The sequence below is a fragment of the Monodelphis domestica genome, chromosome 4, assembly GCF_027887165.1.
Source record: "Monodelphis domestica isolate mMonDom1 chromosome 4, mMonDom1.pri, whole genome shotgun sequence".
NCBI lineage: Eukaryota > Metazoa > Chordata > Mammalia > Didelphimorphia > Didelphidae > Monodelphis > Monodelphis domestica.
Window position 1 is genome coordinate 402,704,998 of NC_077230.1, and position 22,002 is coordinate 402,726,999.

Genomic DNA, 22,002 nt, shown 5'->3' on the forward strand with positions numbered 1-22,002 from the left:
TATATGCACACACACACATACATATGCAAAGACTGCCATTGTCATCTGGTCTATCTGCTTTGTTCTACAGATGAGGAAACTGAGACCCAAAGAGATGAAATGACTTGCTCAATATCACACAGGTTGAAAGTCAATCAGTTGTTCAATAAACATTTATTAGGCTCCTACTGTTTGCCCAGATACTGTGCTAAGCACTGAAATGGCAAAGATAGAATCTGAATCTAAGTTCTCTGACTCCATATCCAGGATTCTTTTCACTACATTAATTTTGTTCTGTCTCAAAGGTATACGAGTTTTCTTTGTTCCTAGAGATCTGCTTCCTTTGAATAGGAGTGTGAATATTCTGGTACTTATAAAGCCACAATAGGGCAGCTTAGGTGGTGCAGTGGGCAGAGCACTTAGACACAAGAAGACTCACCTTCATGAGTTCAAGTCTGGCTGCAGCCACTATAACTCTGGGCATGTTACGTTTGCCTCAGTTTCTTCATCTCTAAGATGAACTGGAGAAGGAAATGGTGAACCATTCCAGTATCTTGGCCAAGAGAACCCCAAATAGGATGACAGAGCGTCAAACACAACTGAACAACAACAATAACAATACCCTATGGACCATGGGGGGATTTTGGGTGGTCAGGCTCCCCTAGAACTGAAATCAGTCAGCAGGCTCAGCTCCAAAGCTACGAGGGGCTCCATAGCAGAGAAGAGGGTGAAGGAGAGTACATGGCGTCTCACCAGCCCCCGGGGCCCAGAAATCGTTCTTGGCATGAATGAGACTATGTGTATGTGTATGTTTTTAAGTCTGATGACCAACGAAGGGAAAAAAGTGAGAGGAGAAAGTCTATTTTAGGTTCAATAAACTTGTCCTAAAACATCCCAGGCTGTTTTGCAATGCCTATTTGTCAGCATGCCCTCTCCCTCCCGATGAGCATTTTGTCCTTTAACTGCTGCCAAGATGCTGAGAAAAGTGCTGGCTCGACAGATGCCAGGAGTCAGCCAGCCCCTGTCGGTGACCCTTCACCAGCTTGGCTTGGCGCACTAATGTTTATACCTTTCCTAAAGCCCCGACATCCTATAAATCCTTGCTTATTCCATTTTTTAAAGAGGTTAATGCTTAAAAAATAGATGTGTCTCCATGGCATTTCTGATTCATCTGTACTTCTAATTCAGCCAATGAAATGAGTGATGGCCTGCCCAATTTACACTCCACTGGCTCACAGTTTCCATTCTCAACACTCAGAAACCAGAACCGGCTGACAAATCCTCCCCAGAGGAAAGAGCACATCACCTAGTCCATATTTATGGCAAGGGGTTATTCTTACCAACAGAGGTGCTTCCAGGCTAGGGTGGCACTTGGCATCCCAAAGACCTGGGTTCAAATCCCAACCTAACCGCTTGCTAGCTAGTGTGACATGGGCTTAGTTGCTATCTGCCTCAATTTCTCCATCTGTATATCAGGGATAATAATAGCACCGACTTCCCAGGGTCTTTGCAAGGATCAAATGCAAAGCATTTTGCCAACCTTGAAGTGCTGTTTAAATGCCAGCTACTGTTATTATTTTCATTATTATCATAGCCAGCCCAAGCGTTCACAAGAGATGGGTAATCTCAAGAAATAACTGACATTTACATAGCAATTTCTGGTTTACAGAGAGAGAGAGCCAGTCTCAGGACCAGGAAAGCCTGGATTCTAGTTCTGCACCTGACATCTATTGGCTGTGTGACCTTGAATAAGTCTCCTAACTACTTGGTGAATGCTCTATGCAACTCTTTAAGACTGTGTTGGGAGCAGGTAAGTGGCTCAGTGGATAGAAATCCAGGAGTAGAGATAGGAGGTTCTGGGTTCAAATCTAGTCTTAGATACTTTTTAGCAGTGTGATCCTAGGTAAGTCACTTCATCCAATTTACCTAGGGCTCACCACTTTTCTGCCTTGGAATGGATGCATAATATTAATTTTAAGATAGAAGGGAAGGGCATATTAAAAATGTGCTGCTCTATATAATCTATATCAAATTTCTTGCCTTCTCACTGAGGGGGAAGGCAAGAGAGGGAGAGAATTTGGAACTCAAAATTTAAAAAAATGTTAAAAATTGTTTTTACACATAATTGGAAAATATATATTTCAAAAACATTATATTTTGGGGTACCTAAGTGGCTCAGTGGATAGAAGGCCAGGTCTGGAGTTGGGATGACCTGGGTTCAAATCTGGCCTCAGATGCTTCCTAGCTGTGTGACCCTAGGCAAGTCACTTTACCCCAATTTCCTAGCCCTTGCTGTTGGTCTGCCTGGAGTTGTTACTAAGACAGAAAGTAGAGATTTAAAAAAACAAAAACAAAACCCCACCACTATATGTTACGGGGAAGTGTCAACTTCCTGCATAAGGATGGCATTCCTCATCTGGGAATTCCTGACAGCAGTAGAGTCCCAAATTTCACCCCTGTCCTAGCTACCCTTTGAGGTTTTGTGGGTCATTTTATGAGCATCTCATCTGATGCTTACAACAACCCCATGAAGTAGCTATTATGAGCAACTGTTTCCCCTACTTTAGAGAAGAAACTGAGGTCCGGAGAGTAATTAAGCGAATTGTCTGGTCCCATAGCTACTGGAAACAGAATTAGAACCCAAGTCTTCCAAACTCCAGGTCCAGCATTTGAGACGTACCTTATTGTCTCTGATCGAAGCATAAATTGAGCAGATGGCTGGTCTTTTCTTCTCCTGTACATTAGACTCTAAGGGATGAATTATGGCTAATGTCAGAACATTTCTGGCAATGATCACATTAGGAAGATGATTGAGAATGACGAGTGATGTGATACAATGGAAAGAGCTCTGCGTTTGAAGCCAGAAAACCTGTGTTCAAATCCTGGCGTAGCAATTTCCTTCCTGTGTGACCCGAGGTGAGTCATTTCCTCCCTGCAGGGTTTGAATTAAATGACCTCTAAGGTCCCTCATAGCTCTGAATCTAGCACCAGATGGTTCTTATTGTGATCACCAATCCCAGCCATTCTATACAAACTGGTAGGACCCAGGACTCCCCACACTCGAGCATCCCAAGCTCTGGGTTTCCATGGACAGGCTCCGTCTTGAGAGCTGAGCTCTGAAGCCACCATCCTTTTGCTTGTACTCCCAGAGTTACTCTTCGGGAAAATAGAACGAGAAATCAAATATGGCTCATGTTCAGATATGCTACGACCTCCAGGGTGCCGGGCACTGTGCTGGGAACCGGGGCTCCAAAGACGAAAAGGGACAAAGGTCCCTGCCCTCGAGATGCTTCTCTTCTACCAGGAAGAAACAACGTTTTCCTCTTTACACCCTAGAAAATCGTAAACTTCACAATCTCCACAACATCTCTTCTCTTAAAGATTTACATAGTTAAGAGTGACACCAGAAGGACACTGACTGGGGCGCTGAGGGTGCCTTTTCCCATTAAGGGAAACTAGATGTAGCCTCGCACTCAGCCTGGGTTCAGTGTAGGAGGAGCTGGCCTCTAAAGAGAGAGGTCAGACTTTCCCCACACACTCTTAGGATCTTTACAGCCCCGCCAGGGAAAACCACTTAAAGCTTAGGTTTGGTTCATGGCCAACGTCTTCCCAAAAGGAATCAAAAAGGCATTCAATGTATAATGTGGTTCAAGTATTTTGTTGTTGAGTGGTTTCAGTCATATCTGACTCTTCATGATCCCGTTTGGAGTTTTCTTGGAAGAGACACCAGAGTGGTTGGCCATTTCCTTCTCCTGCTTGTTTGACAGATGAGGAAACTGAGGCAAACCAGTTGTGTCTGACTCTTCATGACCCCATTTGGGGTTTTCTTGGCAGAGACACTGATGTGGTTGGCCATTTCCTTCTTCTGCTTGTTTGACAGATGAGGAAACTGAGGCAAACCAGTTGTGTCTGACTATGACCCCATTTGGGGTTTTCTTGGCCAGAGACACTGATGTTGTTGGCCATTTCCTTCTCCTGCTTGTTTGACAGATGAGGAAACTGAGGCAAACCAGTTGTGTCTGACTCTTCATAACCCCATTTGGGGTTTTCTTGGCAGAGACACTGATGTGGTTAGCCATTTCCTTCTCCTGCTCGTTTGACAGATGAGGAAACTGAGGCAAACCAGTTGTGTCTGACTCTTCATGGCCCCATTTGGGGTTTTCTTGGCAGAGATACTAGAGTGGTTTGCCATTTCCTCCTCCAACTCATTTTGACAGATGAGAAACCTGAGGCAAATGGGGTTGAGTGACTTGTTCAGGGTTGCATAGCTAGTTAGGCATCTGAGACCAGACCACTTTTTCTTTCCTCCAAATGAAAGAAGGCTTAAAACACAAAAGATTCCAGCTAGTTGGGTCAATGAGTAGAGATGAAATGTTCTAGATTCAGTTCTACCATCTGGCACTTCCTAGGCGAGTGACCCTGGCCAAGTCACTTAACCCCCATCACCTAGACTTTATCATTCTTCTGCCCCAAAACCAATACTTAGTATTTATTCCAAAGCAGAGGTAAAAACAAACAAACATAAAAGAATTCTAAGCACATATTGACAAAGACTTAAAATATGGGACAATAGGAGCAAAGCGCTTTGTAAAGCCCAAAGTACCATATAAATGCTATCATTATTAATAACCAGGATTAGTTGTTAGCCACGGCTACTGGCTAATACGATCCATTATTAACGTGGCTCTCACTAATAAATGGCGGGCTGTCTCAACGACTAAAAAGAATTTCTTCGGAAACAGAGAATATAAATACAAAGTAAATAAAGTGCAATGTGGTGGGGTGTGGAGGAAGAGGGAGCCCTGGGAGCCCTGGAGTGTGCACTTCAGTGTTTTCTAAAGTCCCGTCCAGCTCGAGACCTCTGCTCCCATGACTCATGGTTAATATGAATAAGATTTTCCTGGACTGACTCGGGGTTACTACATGGCACAGAGGAGTGATTTGGTGTGTGTGCGTGTGTGTGTGTGTGTGTGCGTGTGAGTGTGTGTGTGTGCGTGTGTGCGCGTGTGCGTGTGTGTGTACAGAAACACAGCCTTTACTGACTCTGAAATCCTTGACACACGCCTGTTGTTACTCTCTAGTGACCTGGGATTATGGACGGGGTCCTTCCTCCCCTGGCAGCCACACAGGAAGAGCGAGGAGCTTCTGGCTTCCTGAACTGGACGAAGAGGACAAGTTAACTGTTGTTTACCCACCAGCATCTTTCGAAAGGTAGCAAAGAAAGTTCTGCTGAGTGAATGAGGCTGGTTGTTCAGGAACAAAAAGTGGAGCTCAGCCACATTAAAGGGCTGGAGACACATTCGTGAAAACAGGTAGACTTGGGGGAAGAATGGATTTCCCTCGCAACTCGTCTTCGATGGGCATCCCGCCCCATTCTCGGTCCTCATGCCATGGGCCTGAGGGGATGAGTGCCCCCTCATAGAAGGGCAGGCATCTCCTTTCTTGTAATGAGAGCCAGACACGCGACTTGAAGTGAGGCAGAGCTGGGTTCAAGTCCTGCCTCAGAGCTTTATTAGTTGTGTGATCTTATTTAACCTCGCTGGAGGTGCTGTCCTTGTAAAATGGCAGGTCTGAATGGGACCGCTAAAGGCTTCCAATTCCAATTCCGAATCTGTGATCCTATGAGTTTGACTTGGGAGGTTGGAATTCCCATTTTCTGTAATGAAGTTAGCAATTTGCACATGGGACAATGCAGGGAGCCGGTAAAGGAGGAGAATCGGGGACTATGAACTTGAGCTCTGTGGGGCAGGAGGACTTGGATGGACGACAGGACAAATCCCTGTACTTTGTATGGTCCAAAGGGAGGGCTTAGTCCAACAGAAAAGAAAAAGGGTAAAGTCTCTCTGGGCTTCTTGTTACTTGTACTTTAAAATAAACAAACCTTATCTTCTGCCTTAGATATTGGTTCCAAGGCAGAAGGGCAGTAAGGGCTGGGCAATGAGGGTTAAGTGACTTGTCCAGGGTCACACAGCTGGGAAGTGTCTGAGGTCAGATTTGAACCCAGGACCGCCCATCTCTAGGCCTGACTCTCAATCCACTGAGCCACCCAGCTGCCCCCTGGTTTGAATATTCTTGCTAACAGGGGACTAGGCTTTGTAGTTTCTGCCTGCTGAATGATCACAATTACTGTCAGCACCCTCTAAATTTTGGTCCCTTGGGGAAAAGTCCCCATCACTCTAACCTAGTTATAACTTCTCTAACATATCTCATATTTGAGTCATTCTTCTGGCTAGTCAGACTTTGGGATGGTGGGGGGGGACTTTCCCTTTTCTTAGAAGGGGGTGGATGGGGACAACTAAGGAGCTTGGTGGAAAAAGAGCCAAGCCTCAAGATAGGAAATCCTAGGTTCAAATCTGAACTTAACTGTGTGAACCTGGCCAAGTCACTTCACTCCAATTGCCTAGCCCTTACTAATCTGCCTTGGAACCAATAGCATAGATTTTAAAATGGAAGTTAAGGGTTTAAAAACAATTAAAAAAAAAGAAGAGGAGGAATGGAAGGTTGTGGGAGGCACTCCATTAAGAGGGGATAATACTGTCATTGTCTGTGTTTTCATGATAAGTCAGTGGGAATAAGGAGGAGAGGAGCTATCGTGGAAATTCCAATATACTATCATCTTCCAAAGGGAAAATGTATTCTGGGAACCAGAGGGCACCCTTATCCTTCCAGTCACTGAGATTTGCAATCCTGGTCTCTTCCTCGACTTCCTGCTCTCCCCACAAATCCAATCAGTTGCCCAATCTTGTGGTTTGTATCTCCACAATGTCACTAGAATACACTCAAAGATTCATTGTTTATTTGCCATGGAATAAAGTGAAAAAGAAAGGAAATGAAGCAACCCTAGATGGAGATATTCATTTCCAATCACTCCCTCCTTCCATTTTCTTCCTAGATCTTCACATGTGAATGGGATCCCACATAACAGAGAGCCACAGTAAGCAATGAGTAGACATTATTTGTTGTTAGTCATTTTTTCAGTCATGTCTGACTCTTTGTGACCCCATTTGGGACTTTCTTGGCAAAGACCCTGGAGTAGTTTGCCATTCCTTCTCCAGCTCATTTTCCAGGTAAGGAAACTGAGACTAACAGGGTTAAATGACTTGCCCAGGGTCACACAGCTAGTTAGTGTCTGGAGTCAGTTTTGAACTCGAGTCTTCCTGTCTCCAGGTCCTGCACTATCTACCTATCTACCTACCATGCTATCTAGCTGCCCAGGAGAAGGGATACCCACTACCCATCTCAAGTTCATAGCGTAAGATTAAAAATTATATCCAATACACCAAATATTATATTTTCTAAGAATCTTACTTATTAATAATAACTTGAAGTAGAGAAAATAAAAACTGTGAGGGGGAGTGAGAGAGAGACAGAGAGGAGAGACAGAGACAGAGAGAGAGACAGAGAGACAGAGGCAGAGAGAGAGACAGAGAGAGAGAGAGAGGAGAGAGACAGAGACAGAGACAGAGAGACAGAGACAGACAGACAGACAGACAGACAGAGAGGAGAGACAGAGAGGAGAGAGAGACAGACAGACAGACAAGCAGACAGACAGACAGACAGAGAAAGGGAGAGAGAGAGAGACAGATAGGAGAGAGAGACAGAGAGGAGAGAGAGAGACAGAGAGGAGAGAGAGAAAGAGAGAGGAGAGAGACAGAGACAGAGACAGAGACAAAGACAGAGAGACAGAGACAGACAGAGAGACAGACAGACAGAGAGAGAGAAAGAGAGAGAGAGACAGACAGAGAGGAGAGAGAGAGACAGAGACAGAGAGATAGAGACAGAGAGACAGAGACAGAGACAGAGACAGAGACAGAGAGAGACAGAGAGAGGAGAGACAGAGACAGAGACAGAGACAGAGAGACAGAGACAGACAGAGACAGACAGAGAGAGAGAGAGAGAGAGAGAGAGAGAGAGAGAGAGAGAGAGAGAGAGAAACTGATCACAGTTGGGGGTAAGCAGGGGAAGAAAAAAAAGGTGGGGTTTCAGCAAACTTTTCTCACCCAAACGTAAGGATGCAATGTGGGGACGAAAAAGGAAAGGGATTCTGGAAAATGAAGTCCAAGGGTACAAAATTCTATTTACACAATAGACTGAGAAAAAAGTGGAGGAGTAGGGAAGAAGGACCAAGGAAGACATAGTTTAGAATCATGGTCAAAAAAGGGAGAAAGTGATGTTTGCCAGCCAAATACAACTCCTATATTTGACATTTAGTCAATCAAGCTACAAGCATTTAGTAAGCACTTATTGTATACCAGTTACCACGATAAATGCTAAGAGTTCAAAAAAGTGAAATCATTTGCACCCTCGAGGAACCCCCATTCTAACAAGGGAGCCACATATGTGTATAAGTAAGTACCTTCAGAACATATATAAAAGGAATTCAAGGTAGTTGTGGAAGAGGGAGGCACTAATAGCTAGGGGGAATCCATGAAGGTCTCCTACAGAAGGTAGCCTTAGAGCTTTTTTTTTTAACCTTTTCCTTCTTAGAATCAATACTATGTATTGGTTCCAAGATAGAAGAGAGGTAAGGGCTAGGCAATGGGGGTCAAGTGACTTGCCCAGGGTCACACAGCTAGGAAGTGTCTGAAGCCGTATTTGAACGGAGGACCTCCTGTCTCTAGACCTGGCTCTCTCTACCCAGCTGCTCCCTGGAGCTTGGTTTTGAAGGGAAGTGGTATTCCAAAGCTCAAGGCTAAGGCAAGAGAGCTTTCTAGGGATGAAGGACACATTGGAAAGGGATGGAGATGGGAGAAGTTTCACAAAAGAAACAGGTTATCCTGGATTGGATCCAGCATGAGTGGAGGGGACGAATGCCCAACAGGATAGAGAGGCAGATGGGATCCAGATGGGGCTGGAATTTAAATATTAGGCTGGGGATTTTTCCACTGTATCCCAGAAACCATGGGGGAATGAAGGGAGTGACAGGGTCCGATCTTTTAAAAAAGAATCTCAAGTTGGCAAGTATATGGATAAAAGATCAGAGAAGGGAGAGATTGAAGAGAGAGATCCCCATCAGAATGGTCAAAGTGAGAGATACTGAGTTCCTGGACTAAGCCTGGGGTTGTGTGTGTGGAGAAGAGAGGATGGACCGCAACGGTGTTATGTAGCTCAGCAAGATTTGCAGTGATATGGAACCTGGAGGGGGCTGGAAGTGTTAATGACCAATTAATCACTCAGATATTTTCTAAGTTCTTATTTATTATACACCATAGTCTCTACGCGGCCCCAGGATCGCCAATATAGAAGTGAGGGTACAAATGGGGATGGCCTAAAGATGGCGATGCCCTCACTCAACAGAAATGGGGAACCTTGGAGGAGTGGGGGGAGGAGGGGAACAGAATGAGTTCCACTAGGATGGAGCAATCTATGAATCGAAGCATTAACATTTAAGACCCCCCAAAAATAGTTTGGCTTTCTTTTCAGTTCTCATTCTGGGTTACAAGAGTTTTACACTTAGCCCAGGGTAGGAATTAAACAAGGGATATGTGTGTGGTGGGGGGAGATGGCATCTGGAGGAGGAACGTAGCTGAAACCTTGGACAAAGCCGTGATTCCACACTCAGAGATGAATTGATACTATTTCACATTTTATGAGTCTTTAGAAAGGCCTAATGTTTCATGCCATTGATTCTAGCTAATGAGGCTAATGGACTTGGGAATTATGCTTGAAAAGACTGCCTGCTCAAATGGCTTTTCCAGGTTCCCCAAGTTTCCTTTCATGGGGGCCATTTCCTGGCCATAATGCCATTCGTTTTTCCTGCAAATGAGAGGAGACACTTTTATAGCACAATGTCTCCATGGTGTGCCGGCCAGTCACAGATGAAGCCCAGGCCTTGCTTCTTGGGGACATTCTTGGATTCTAAGCAAGAGCGACATTCTATTGGAAGCATCAGAAAGAAACGGATTTATTCCTGCTCTCCCGCGTCCTCTGGAACCCATGTTTCATCAGCATTCAAAGGGTAAATGGTAAATCAGAAGAAAAATGTTGCTAACACATTGAAAGATTTTGTCTGTTAGCTTAAAAGCCCCTGCTTTGGTCCCGAGGGAACAGTTCCTTCTCTTTTGCTGTTCTTGGAGTCAATGGATTCCACTAGGAGGAAATGCATTCATCTCCAAAGTTCTGATATTTATCAATGACTAGGAATGTTTGCACCTGGAAGTACTCAAAATTTTGTCCTTTTCAAATGTCAAACTTAAAAAAAAAAGAACCTCAAAGTGTCTGTTCATGTCTTGCTGAGCAAATGGATTTTTAAAAATCCTTACCTTATGTCTTTGTGTCAATTCTAAGACAAAAGAGCAGCAAGGGCTGGCAATCAAGATTAAGTGACTTACCCAGGGTCATTCAGTTAGGAAGTGTTTGGAGTCAAATTTGAACCCAGTTCCTCCTGACCCCAGGCCTGATACATTATCTACCTAGCTGTCCCTGTAAATAGATTTTCTTATGGATAATAATAGAGGTAAGAAGCCTCAATAAAATAGTGATCTGGATCTTATGATATATCTATAATTCTCCATGTCTTCATCTATAAAATGGGGATATTACCTTAAAATAGGGATAGGACTTATCTCATGGGGGCATTAGGAGAAGTAAGTGATATAACATATATAAACTATTAAAATATTAAGTGATATATACATATAAGTGCTTTACAAACCTTAAATGCTAGCCAGCATCATTAATCTAGAACTAGAGGGACTTCAGAGGCCACATAGCGCATTCACTCTATCCCCCAAGAAATAGAGGTGGCCAGAATTCCAAGAAGATAAAAACCAAAAAAAGAGAGAACAAGAAAATACATAGCCTCGGATACCTGTACAAAAATATACGAAGAACAGGTGATAAGCAAATTGTCCTAGAAATCCTTCTGCAAAGAGGCAAACTTAATCTTAGAGGTCTGAGGGGAGCACCTTTCCCACACTTCAGGGTCCCTAATCCTCATAATATGCTCAGATATTCTTGGGGTGGGAGGACTAATTCCATAGGCAACCTCGAAATTTTGTGGGATGGCACACATAACTGGAACAGAGTTCTGAAAGTTACAAACAGAACAGGACAGGTCAAGGAAATACTGCAGAAAAGCACTATGTATTATAGAATATATACTCTCAGGGGGATCTACAGAAGCCAGAACAAGGAAGAACAATGGAGCTCTTGGGTGAAGGGTAATGTAACAATCTATAGACCACCTGGGCAGAAGGAGGAAGTAGATGAGCAGTTTAGGAAATCTCATAAACCCAATGTTTAGCATAATGCTTGGCACAAAGTAAGTGCTTAAGTAATGCTTTTTCATTCATTCATACACTCATTCAGTCATTCATTTACTCATTCATTGAGCAAATATGTTATACTAGAGTTCTTGTAATTGCACACAATTCCCTCCTATTTATCTTTCCTTTTAATTTGGTATTGACTTTGACCTTGGCTCTAGCCTGTTGATAATTTGCCTGTAAACAGATAGCTGGTTTTGAGATGACTCCCATGTTAGCAGTCAGTTGTTTCCTGTTGGATAAAACAAATCAATTTCATTTTTTCCCCCACGATGTAGTTTGGCACTTGTAACATCTGATAACGTCTGGCTTTCTTTTCAAAGTTCTCAGGTTGAACAGGAGGTGACTCTGGTGAGTTGTCTATCAGCTTTTGGCCACTTTTATTTTTTCATTCTGAATTCAGTTCAGTCCATTGAGCCTTTGATCAATATCTGCAGTGAACCCAGGCATTGGTGATACAATGACAAAAATGAAAATAGTCCTTGCCCTTGAGGAGCTTACAGTCTACTGCAAGGTGGGTAGATTTGATGTTCAGTCATTTCAGTTGTGTCTCAGACTTCATGACCCCATTTGGAGTTTTCTTGGCAAAGATGCTGGAATGGTTTGCCATCTTCTTCTCCAGCTCTTTTTACAGATGAGGACACTGAGACCAACAGGGTTAAATGACTTGCCCAGGGTCACACAACTAGTAACTATTTGAGGCTATATTTGAACTCATAAAGATGAATATTCCTGATTCCAAGCCCAGTGCTTTATCCACTACACCATCTGGCTGTAACAAACATTTACCAAGAGCTTACTATGTTCTAGTCTAAGCACTGGGAATACAAATACAAATAAATAGAAAGATGGAAGCTGCCCTCAAGGAGCTCCATTCTACCAGGGAGAGCATGAGGGCAGAGACCTTAAGTCAGAAGCAGGAGGATGGGGGAGGAGAAAGAGACTGAAGCATATCTGCTCTGGGGCTATCCCCCAAAATGGAAGCCCTGAAAAGAACTCCCCACTGGGGGAGGGGTACAACAAGACAGAGGGGCACTACAGTGGGAGAAGTGCTGAGATGCTCTAGTGCTGAGGGAGGCAATATATCCACCCATAAGCCAACATAAAAAATATACAAAGGAAATGGAGAGTCACAGGAGTTCAGTGGGGAGATAAGACCTTGTGGAAGGAGGAGATCTTTTCCTGAGCCTTGAAGTCCAGCTAGGGATCCTAAAAGGCTAAGGTGCAGAGGGGAGAGTGTTCTAGTCCCAGGCTACAGAAACCAAGGGTAGGGAATGGGATGTCAAGTGCTGGGGGAGAAGCTATTAGGCTGGTGTGGATGAGAGAGGTACAGACTGCAAAGCAAGGACTTGGTCTACAAGGAAACCTTATGCAGGAAGAGAATGGAACTTTGCTGGCAGCAGGGGATGGGGCTAGAACCTCTAGCCAAGAAAAGCAGATGGACAGTTAAAGAGGGCTTCTTTTTCTCTTCTGATCTGAAAGGGAGAAGAGCAACTTGCTGAGCTTAACCTGCTGTGAGCCCTCATCGATCTGAAGAAATCAGATTAGCCATCCTTCCTCAGTAGTGGTGGGTAGAGACTTTTTCCCTTGGGGGAAGACAAGAGACTATCCATCCACCCACAAGATTTTCCATTGATATCTTCAAAAGCCGTATCTCTATATTAGGAAATTACACCAGTCTGACTCCACAACAGTTGGTGGTCGGTCCTCAGGGACTCAGGACCCCAGACCTGAGCCCTCACCCCTGAAGGGAATTTAGGTTAAAATAGAATTAGGGACTTCCTAATTTTCCCTCTTCCCTTAGCCTACCATTCCTGGATATCAAAATAATAAATGGACCTTATTAATTCAGAAGAACTGAACATCTTATTCTTCTAATGTACTAAGGGGATCAAGATAATATCCATCCAGGGAAGAAACCAGAAACCGGAGACTGAAGGGGATTTCCTCTTTACCTTTCCGCTCTGGACATTGATCCAGGCTTCCACCTTCCCTTGTGTAGCTCTGCCTGGGAGAGGAAGTGGTGCTTCTATTTATCTGTCCCCCCCCCCTCTCTCTTAGGCCTCTCAAGCTATGGCTCCTGATCCCCCACTAGTACATGGGTATGCTTGAAATATAGGATACATGGGGAGGGTAGTTGGGGTAGAGTTGACAACCAAGTATATAACCACCAATCCCTTCCCTTAAGAAGCTAATACTAGACTGGGGCTTCCATGAGACTGACTCCCTTTTTCCAATGTATTTCTTATTATACCTACACTGTGCCCACCTTCTCATAGAAGTCAATTGAATATGGATCTAGGGGAGTTTGTTACAAACCTCCATTTTTCTGCAGTAGACATTAGAGCCTGGATACACTTATTTTTGCAGTGGTCTGTCTGCTAGTGTTTTCCAAGAGTCCTCCAAGGCTTGAATGTCCAAGTGTCCAAGAAATGATGTCATATGCGGTCTTTGCAGCATCTTAGCCAGCTCAGCTTATACACATACAAGGCAACAATGCCTACTTGATTTTAAGTCATTCCCAAATCCCAAGCATCTAAGGTAGGTCAGGAGTCTTTGAATCCTGGGGCTCAGATATTAGAAGCTGAGTGCAGGGGCCCTCCAGGATGTTCCTCATCCCTTGTCATCTTGGGATAGGAATCCAAAATGGATGTGGAACAGTTCAGCCCATCTCCCAGGGACCTGGGTCATCACCTTATTCTTTCTCTGCCACCAGAGCAGTAGAGGCATTGTGAGATTTAAAACAGTGAAGCCCATAAACTGTAGTGAGTTAAAATGGTGGAAGATATAAATTGTGATAGATATAAGAGAGGGTGAGTAAATTTGACCGCAGAAAATATGTTTCACTACAGTGTCTTGGTTTTTAAATCAAATATAAGGTGGTCGCCAGGGAAATATTCCCAAATATTCAAAGACCCAAGTCAACTGGGTTTTATAGAGATTTTTAATTAATAATATAATGAGGAATTAGAGAAAGAGAGAAAGAGTAGGAAAGGAATAATTATGAAGGGCCTCAAGCCAATATGGCCTAGACCTGAGTCTTAAGAGAGAGAATCAGTCAGTCAGTCTTTTAACACTCACCACAAGGTCTGCCTAAACAAGGATTCTAGTGACACCAGGCCAGCTCCATCTCAGCTGACTTCACCAGAGAGAGCTCCATCAAGACCTCCTTAGAGATTGTCCTCCAAGAGCTTCCCTTCTCCAGAGCCTCTCTCAAGAGATTCTTCCCAAGTGGTCCTCATCAGAGATCCTCCAAAAGGATTTCTCCAAAAGGATATATCAAGAGATTCTGCTTTTTCTTATATAGGGGTTTTTCTCCCATGCCACCTCCCCTAAGTCCCTACATCCACCAATCACTGTAGACGCTTTCCAAAGGACTGCCCATCTAAATTCCTGCTAAGTCGACCAATCTCCTCAGTAAGTCTGAACTAGAGAAAAACACAGCTGAGTTAGCTAATCTCATCAAGAGAAAACTTGCCAGACCCTTTTAGGTACCTAGCATACCATTGTATCAATTCTAAAAACAGGTCTGACTTGAAGAACTCCTTGCCTTATTATAAGCATGGGTCCAAGTACTTTCATTGTTTAGCAAGGAGTTTTCTGCCCTAAAGCATTCTTAAGTACGGTTGGAGTAGAGGTCCTCCCATTTCTGATCCTGGCGAGTTCTCACATCAAAAAGGGGAATGTTTCTCAGTAGGGAATTTGAGGATTCCTCAATGTGGAGTAAAATTTTTAACATTCATAAGTCTGTGAAATTTTAAGGTTTACAGCATGGTGGCCCTGCACTGACTTCATGCTCACTCATTGCAGGATTCTAGAGGGTGACTGACTCTAAAGACTGGCCATTCCTCATCCAAAAGAGGTCAGTTAACATTTCTCACTCCCTTTATCCACATATGTCAGTCATCATTTGCCAACATGAAAATCTCTTTCTCTCTCCCTTCCTCTCTGTCTGTCTGTCTGTCTCTGTCTCTCTCCCCCTCTCTCCATCTCTCTGTCTCTGTCTGTCTCTCTGGCTCTGTCTTTGTCTCTCTCTGTCTCTCTCCCTCTCTCTGTCTCTCTCTCTTTATCCCCCCTCTTTCTCTCTCTCTCTCCCTCCTCTCTCTCTGTCTCTCTCTCTATCTCTCTGTCTCTCTCTCTGTCTCTCTCCCCCTCTGTCTATCTCTGTCTGTCTCTCTGTCTCTGTCTCTCTCCCTCTCTCTTTCTTTCTCTCTTTCTTCCCCCCTCCCTCCCTCCCTCCCTCTGTCTCTCTCTGTTTGATCTCTCATCATACTCTCATCTCTATGAACCCTTCCATCATTCATGCCATTTCATGCGTCATTATATCCCATGGACTCTTCAGTCTATTGCCAACAAACTCTAGAATCCTACATTTCTTCCCTTCAAACTCTTTCCATCTTCTTGGGTTACTGGAAACCTGACTAAACCTCCCTAAAAGATTGTTTAGCCCTGGCTACTCTATCTAGTACTAGGTGTTTCTTCCTATATACTTCCTGAAGTGCCAAGAAAGGATCAGATTAGTCCTCTGTCTTGCTCTTCACTCTCATTTCCAGACTTCCAGACTGTCTCTTTGCCCCTCTACCTAGCTCTAATCTCCAATAATAGGAGCAAAAATGTATAACTGGAAGGGACACAACCCCTTCATTTTACAGATGAAGAAACTGAGGCCCAGGGAGATTAAGTGACTTATTGAAGTTCATATATCGAATAAATGTCTGAGGTGGGATTCAAACTCACGTCTTCTTGATTCCAACTCTAATACTTTATTTCCTACACCATGTTGCTTCTCATTTCTTTGCTACCATCATGAGCTAGGTTTTAGATTATGGGCATCCAAAGAGAAGGGCGACTCTATCTTAAAACTGGCCTTCAATTCAGCAAAAATGAAGTCATGTACACTTATCAGAATTTGGCCTCATACCATGCCCCATGCCCCCCCCCCCCCCGCCCCAAATAACGTTATTTGTTTTGTTTTTTTTAAACATTTGCCCTTCCACACTTGCAAGGCCATTAGTTCACCTTGCTTAGCCTGCAAGGCCAACCATAGAGCAAAACAAATTCCCTTGTTTCATTTCCAAGCTTTGCTAGAGGAGAAAACAAGTTGTCTTAAAGTGTTAAAGTCCCTTGTGTGCTTGATTTAGAGGAGATTCTTCCTTCTGCATTCCCCTGTAGTTCCTCCAAGAAACCAACTCAACATCTCCTAACACGGACCCAAGTTATGAACTGTGGTTCTTGTCACAACAGTTTCTAGTTCTTTCCATGACAAGATTATTCCCCCTTCTTTCTCAGGGCCTTCTTCCCCATCCCTACCCCAGTTCTCCAACTGGAAAACATAATAGACATGGTGAAGTTCCCTTGAATACAATGGCCTTCCAGTTCATCAGCTTCTTAGACAATCCTGATTCCCATCTTCATTCTACACTAGTTGATACAATTACCCATAATGATTATCTTCATTTTGTGTCTATTTAGAAGCTCCTTGTAGTGCCTTTCTGGTTGTCCCCCTTATCCATAGAAATTTTAGGGCCACAGAATGGAATTTGACACTGATTCTCTGGATTATAGGAGTAATCCTGAAGGAACATGTTTTTACCACTATAGATTCTGAGCCCCAACTGATGTGTTCCCCATTGACAATCAGCAGTTGCCTACACTCCCAGGGTGGCTTGGACTCTTCAATCATGAAATATTCATTCATCTAAGATCAGGAAAGAAGAAATACAGACAAGAGCAGCCATGTGCTTATAGCCACCATGGGCCAATAGAAGACAAGGCAGATACCCTTTCCCTCCGTAGACTCTCAAGGAGGCAGCTCTGAGCAGTCCTGCCTCAATTGAAGGTGCAAAGGAAAGAGACTGAAGAAGAGGTAGGTCTCCTCTTTTATATTCTCACTGAGTTCTAGCTCAACTTGTTGAATAACCTGAATCTACTAGCTTCTGCCAATAATTAGACATTTCTTAGAGTGCAGAACTTGGAAGAATAAGTTCAAATCCTACCTCAGAGACTTCTTAGCTGAATGACCCTAAGCCGGGGGTCCCCAAATTTTTTACACAGGGGGCCAGTTCACTGTCCCTCAGACCATTGGAGGGCTGGACTATAAAAACCTAACTCTAACCCTAAACGGGCAGCAGTATACACAGTGCAGAATCTCCTCCCCCAGATCGCTGCTCACCATACTGACGTCTTCCATTGTGCAGCCACATGATCCTTTGTGAGGTGCCTCGTTCTTGTTCAGTTACTCTCAGAACAAGGCACCATGCAAAGGATTATATCACCGGAAGTAGTACTGTATGTGAGTGCTGCCACATGCCGCCACATACAGTGCTCCTCTCACTGGCCACCAATGAAAGAGGTGCCCCTTCCAGAGGTGCAGTGGGGGCAGATAAATGGCCTCAGGGGGCTGAATGTGGCATGACCCTTGCCCTAAGCCAATCATTTAATTTCTCAGCCTCAGTTTCCTCCCCTGTAAAATGGGGGAGATAATAGGACTTACATGTGGAGGGCTTTGGGAAAATTAAACAAGTTAGAATCTACATAATGCTTTGCAAACCTTAAGGTATTCTAGAAGTATCATCACCATCATCAACATGACAAAGAACAGATCCTTAAGTCTTGATGACTCCCAGATTTCCATACTGTCATGCAGATTGGAGCCAGGCAAGGAAAGTCTGTATATTCTCCAAGACTGGGGCCCCAGTGGCCATTCCACCCCCATTGTATTACATACCTATGTGTTGTCTCCCTCTCTAGAATGTAAGTTTCTGAAGTGAGGGGCTGTTTCACTTTTGTGTTTTTGCAGCTCCAGGACTTAGCATGGTGCCTGACACATGAATCAATTGGATAATTCTCCCTTCATCCCCCATAACTCAGAAATTCCCTTTTTCTGACTAGCACCCGCTTCTCTCCTTCAATCTCCCCTTCAGAGTCACCTCTCATGGTCTATTTTGTGCCTTCTCTAAGCCCTCAAGGCCCTCCATCCCTCTTTTGGGATAGTATAACTCAATCTTCCTGTGTCTCTTGTTCCTTTCAACCAGTCTTAATGTTCTGAGTGGCCAATTCAATGATATGCAATCAGTTCTTTGACTTGCTCATCCCTTTGTCTTAACAACAGTCCTATCTTGCCAGCTACCAACTGGCCATCGTCTGCCTGCTGAACGCTCTCCCAGAAGTCATACAACTATGCCAGCCGAGATTGCTACGGCCATCTAATTTCACCTGGCTTCTCACTACTGCACAGCATTCCTTTCATTCTTCCTTGGATTTCACCATCTATGGGGCTCTCCTCAGTTACTTTCACCAACAATTATTTCCTAAACTCCTTCTTACTACACAGAAGGGACTGTGCTAGGTACTAGAGCTATAGAAACAAAGCGAAAGCTAGTTCCTGGGCTTGTTGGTTACTGTCTGCGTTGTCTTGGGAAAGACACAACCTTTCTAGACCTCAGTTTCCCCCTTTTGTACTATGATGCTATGGACCGATTCTTCTACTACCCAGAAAACACGGGTTCAGACTCATCTGAGTCTCTCCCAGGAGGCCAGGGTCCCACTGCGCTCTGCCTCAGTCAGATCATGCACTGATGCTGTGTTTGGTTCTGGGTGCCACAGATTAGGAAAGACATTCCTAAGCTCTAGAGACACCCACTGAACTGCCTCGGAGGAAAGGCCAGGGCCTGGGATTGGTTCTTTGATTCTAAATGAACCCCAGCCAGGGAAGACTGTTTCCTCTAAACTGTAGCTGCCTGCTGCTGAGTCACTCTCCAAGCAATGATAAAGACACTCATTTCCCTTGTTCACTGTTGAGCCACAGAAATTAATTACATCACCTGCAAAATCAACCCCCTGTGTTGTGTCCCAAAGGTCAATGTTCCATCTGAGGAATGGCTTTAGTGCTCCCAAACACAAGGCTTGGCATAAAAATATTTATCACCCCATAGACAGGGAGCCATTGTGCCCTGTTTGTTTACACCATCAGGCAGTTACCTGGGGCGAGGAGGCCACTGTCTGCTTCCTGTCCCAGTTTCTCTTGCTCAAGAAGAGTTGTTGATATGACAGAGTGTTCTGTCCCAGTCCTCTCTTTTCTGAGAAGCAAAACACAGAGATGGCAGGCAAACAGCCCCTGGGCTCAGAGTCTGCAAAATAACTGACTTGGGGAGGCCGGAGATTTCTAGGTGTTGCCCGGAAAGATTCGACGTTGGTCATGGGCAGAAAAGAATAACCAAACGAGCTCAGAAATGAATGGTTGATCAAAGCAGGAAATGAAGCCTTCTTTTCTCCAGTTGACCCTGGTTATAATTAGCATTTCAGGTTCCCTTCTTTTCTGGACACTGAATGTTTTGTCTAGTTTGATAGAGTGTAAATGAAGAAACAGGTGGGAATAATTGCAAATATGATTTAGGTAGCGGCTTGTCCGGAAAAAGTCTGAGGGAACTGCAACTTCCTTGTAGGTCTATGATGTGATACAGCAACCAGGGAAAGCAATATAGGCTTTGAATGAATTTCAATCGGAGATTTAGACCTGGAGGAGACCTGAGATGTCATTTGATCCAAAGCTCTCATTTGACAAATGAAGAAACTGAGGTTCAGAGGGGTTAATTGTCCATGTTTGCAGAGCTAGTAAAAGTCAGTAACTGAATTTGAACCCACATTTTCTCACTACAAAAGTCAATTCTCTTTCTACAACACCAAGAGAGGGCATAATGTTCAAGAATAAGAAGACAAAAGTTCTATTGTGCTTTGCTCTGGTCAGACCACATATGGAATGTTATGTTCAGTTCTGGGTACAGTTAGGAAAGATATTTATACACTTGAGACTGTCCAGAGAAAGGGAAGCACTGTTTCTCTCAGCTTTCACTCTATGAGTTTGTGACTCAATGAAGGGCACAGAGTCTATCATAATTGAAGACTGGTTAAATGAGCTTGGAGGTGTTTATTCAAGAGAAGAGAAGAGTTGAGGGGTGGAGATCAGTGACTACCTTCAAGCATCAATGACTATTGTGTGAACAAGAAATTTGACTACTTCCTCCTCCTCCTCTTCCTCTTCCTTCTCTTCCTCTTCCTCCTCCTTCTCTTCCTCTTCCTCCTCCTCTTCTTCCTCCTCTTCCTCCTCCTCTTCCTTTTCTTCCTCTTCCTCCTCCTCTTCCTCTTTCTCCTCCTCTTCTTCTTCCTCCTTTTCCTCTTCCTCCTCCTCTTCCTCTTCTTCCTCTTCCTCTTCATCCTCCTCTTCTTCTTCTTCCTCCTCCTCTTCCTCTTTCTCCTCCTCCTCTTCTTCCTCCTCTTCCTCTTCCTCCTCCTCCTTCTTCATATGAGTCAAGGAAAGTTCTTGTTCTGATATAAGTTGGAATAAGTGGTCATTTCAATTTTGAGATTTAATGACTTTGAGGTTACTTTCTGGGACTACATGAGACAGTCTGACACTTTAGGGGAAAGGTGTTAAAGGAGAGGAAAAAGAAATATAAAATGGGAGGATGAAGCTTCTGGGTCAAAGGGTACACCCTGTTTTATAGCCTTTAGGCATTGTTCCAAATTGTTCTCCAGAATTACTGGATCAGTTCACTACTTTACCAGTATGTGTCTTTGTATGTGTCTTTCTGTTTCAAATATTTCTTTTATAAACAACACATTGTTGGATTCCAGTTTCTTAATCCATTCTATTCTCTGCTTCCATTTTGAGTGAGCTCATCCCATTCATATTTCCAGGTATGCTAACTATGTATTTCCCTCCAACCCATTCCCTTCTGTTTTCTTGCTCTCTCTTTTTAATCTGTCCCTCCTCCAAAGTCTATTTTTCTTCAAATAAAACCCCTGTTAATCTTCCCTCCTTTTTACCTTTATCCCTTTCTCTTATCCTCTTCCTTTGTGCTCCAACACGCCCTAAGCACTCCACAGTGCTTTGCTGTGTCGCCCTCTCAGCCGTTGAACCTTCTTGTTGGTTTCTTCCGTCTGTTCAGCCAAAGCAGTCTTCACATGCTGGGTGAGCAAAGCCCTGGTTCACCATGGGTCGATGACTCGATGGCTACCCTCACAAGGTTTGGCTGGCCTGTTGGAGCCGTTGCTCGGGGTGTGGCTGCTGCCACATGCTAGCAGCTACTGGGAGCCACAAGTGAGAGCTGGGTGTCAGGTGGGGGTCAGAGGCTAGAGAGCTGCCCTGGAGGGCACGACAAGCCCTCCATACCAGAGATACTACCCCTCCCTGAGCACTCCATACACCCCAGGCAATGTTTGGGACCCCTTTTCTAGTCCCCTCCCTTGATTAGGGTGAGCAGTGCTGTCCTAGAGAGGGCTGCTCAGTCGCCCAGGATGCTGCCGAACGTCCCTGCTGCCCACAGGGCCGAGCGACCACTGGTCCATGGGCCGCCTACGTGCAGGATCATAACTACAACTGCCAGTGGTCACCTCCACCTGTTGCATTGTCACTCCCCCATCGCCGCAGGTCTTGAAGAGGGTGGACAGGGTTAGGATAGATGAGTGTGCACAAAGATACTTGTGCGTGAAAGAGTTTTTTTTTAATTTAATTTAAGTGGATTTAAGATTTAAGAGATTTTGAGATTTAAGGTGCTCCAGGCATTCCACATAGTGCTGACCAGCATATGGGAAGAGGAAGACATGCCCCCAGAACTCAGAGATGCCTCCATCGTAGCCCTATACAAGAATAAAGGCTCACGAGCAGCCTGTGACAACTATAGAGGCATCTCACTACTCTCCACTGCCGGAAAGACCCTCGCCCGTGTTATACTCAACAGACTCCTGTCATCTGTTT

At 44.3% G+C, this 22,002-nt stretch overlaps 1 long non-coding RNA gene across 2 annotated transcripts; it reads left to right on the forward strand.

Moving 5' to 3' along the window:
- The first annotated feature begins 1,178 nt into the window (after nt 1-1,178).
- Nucleotides 1,179-13,237, forward strand: LOC130453909 (uncharacterized). 2 transcript variants are annotated; one of them, XR_008911576.1, is made up of 5 exons: nt 1,179-1,789; nt 2,725-2,895; nt 5,061-5,190; nt 6,872-11,760; nt 12,729-13,236. It is a non-coding gene; the product is annotated as an uncharacterized LOC130453909 (long non-coding RNA). The 2 variants fall into 2 exon arrangements; XR_008911575.1 differs by having other exon boundaries at nt 5,061-11,760; nt 12,729-13,237.
- Nucleotides 13,238-22,002: the final 8,765 nt, after the last annotated feature.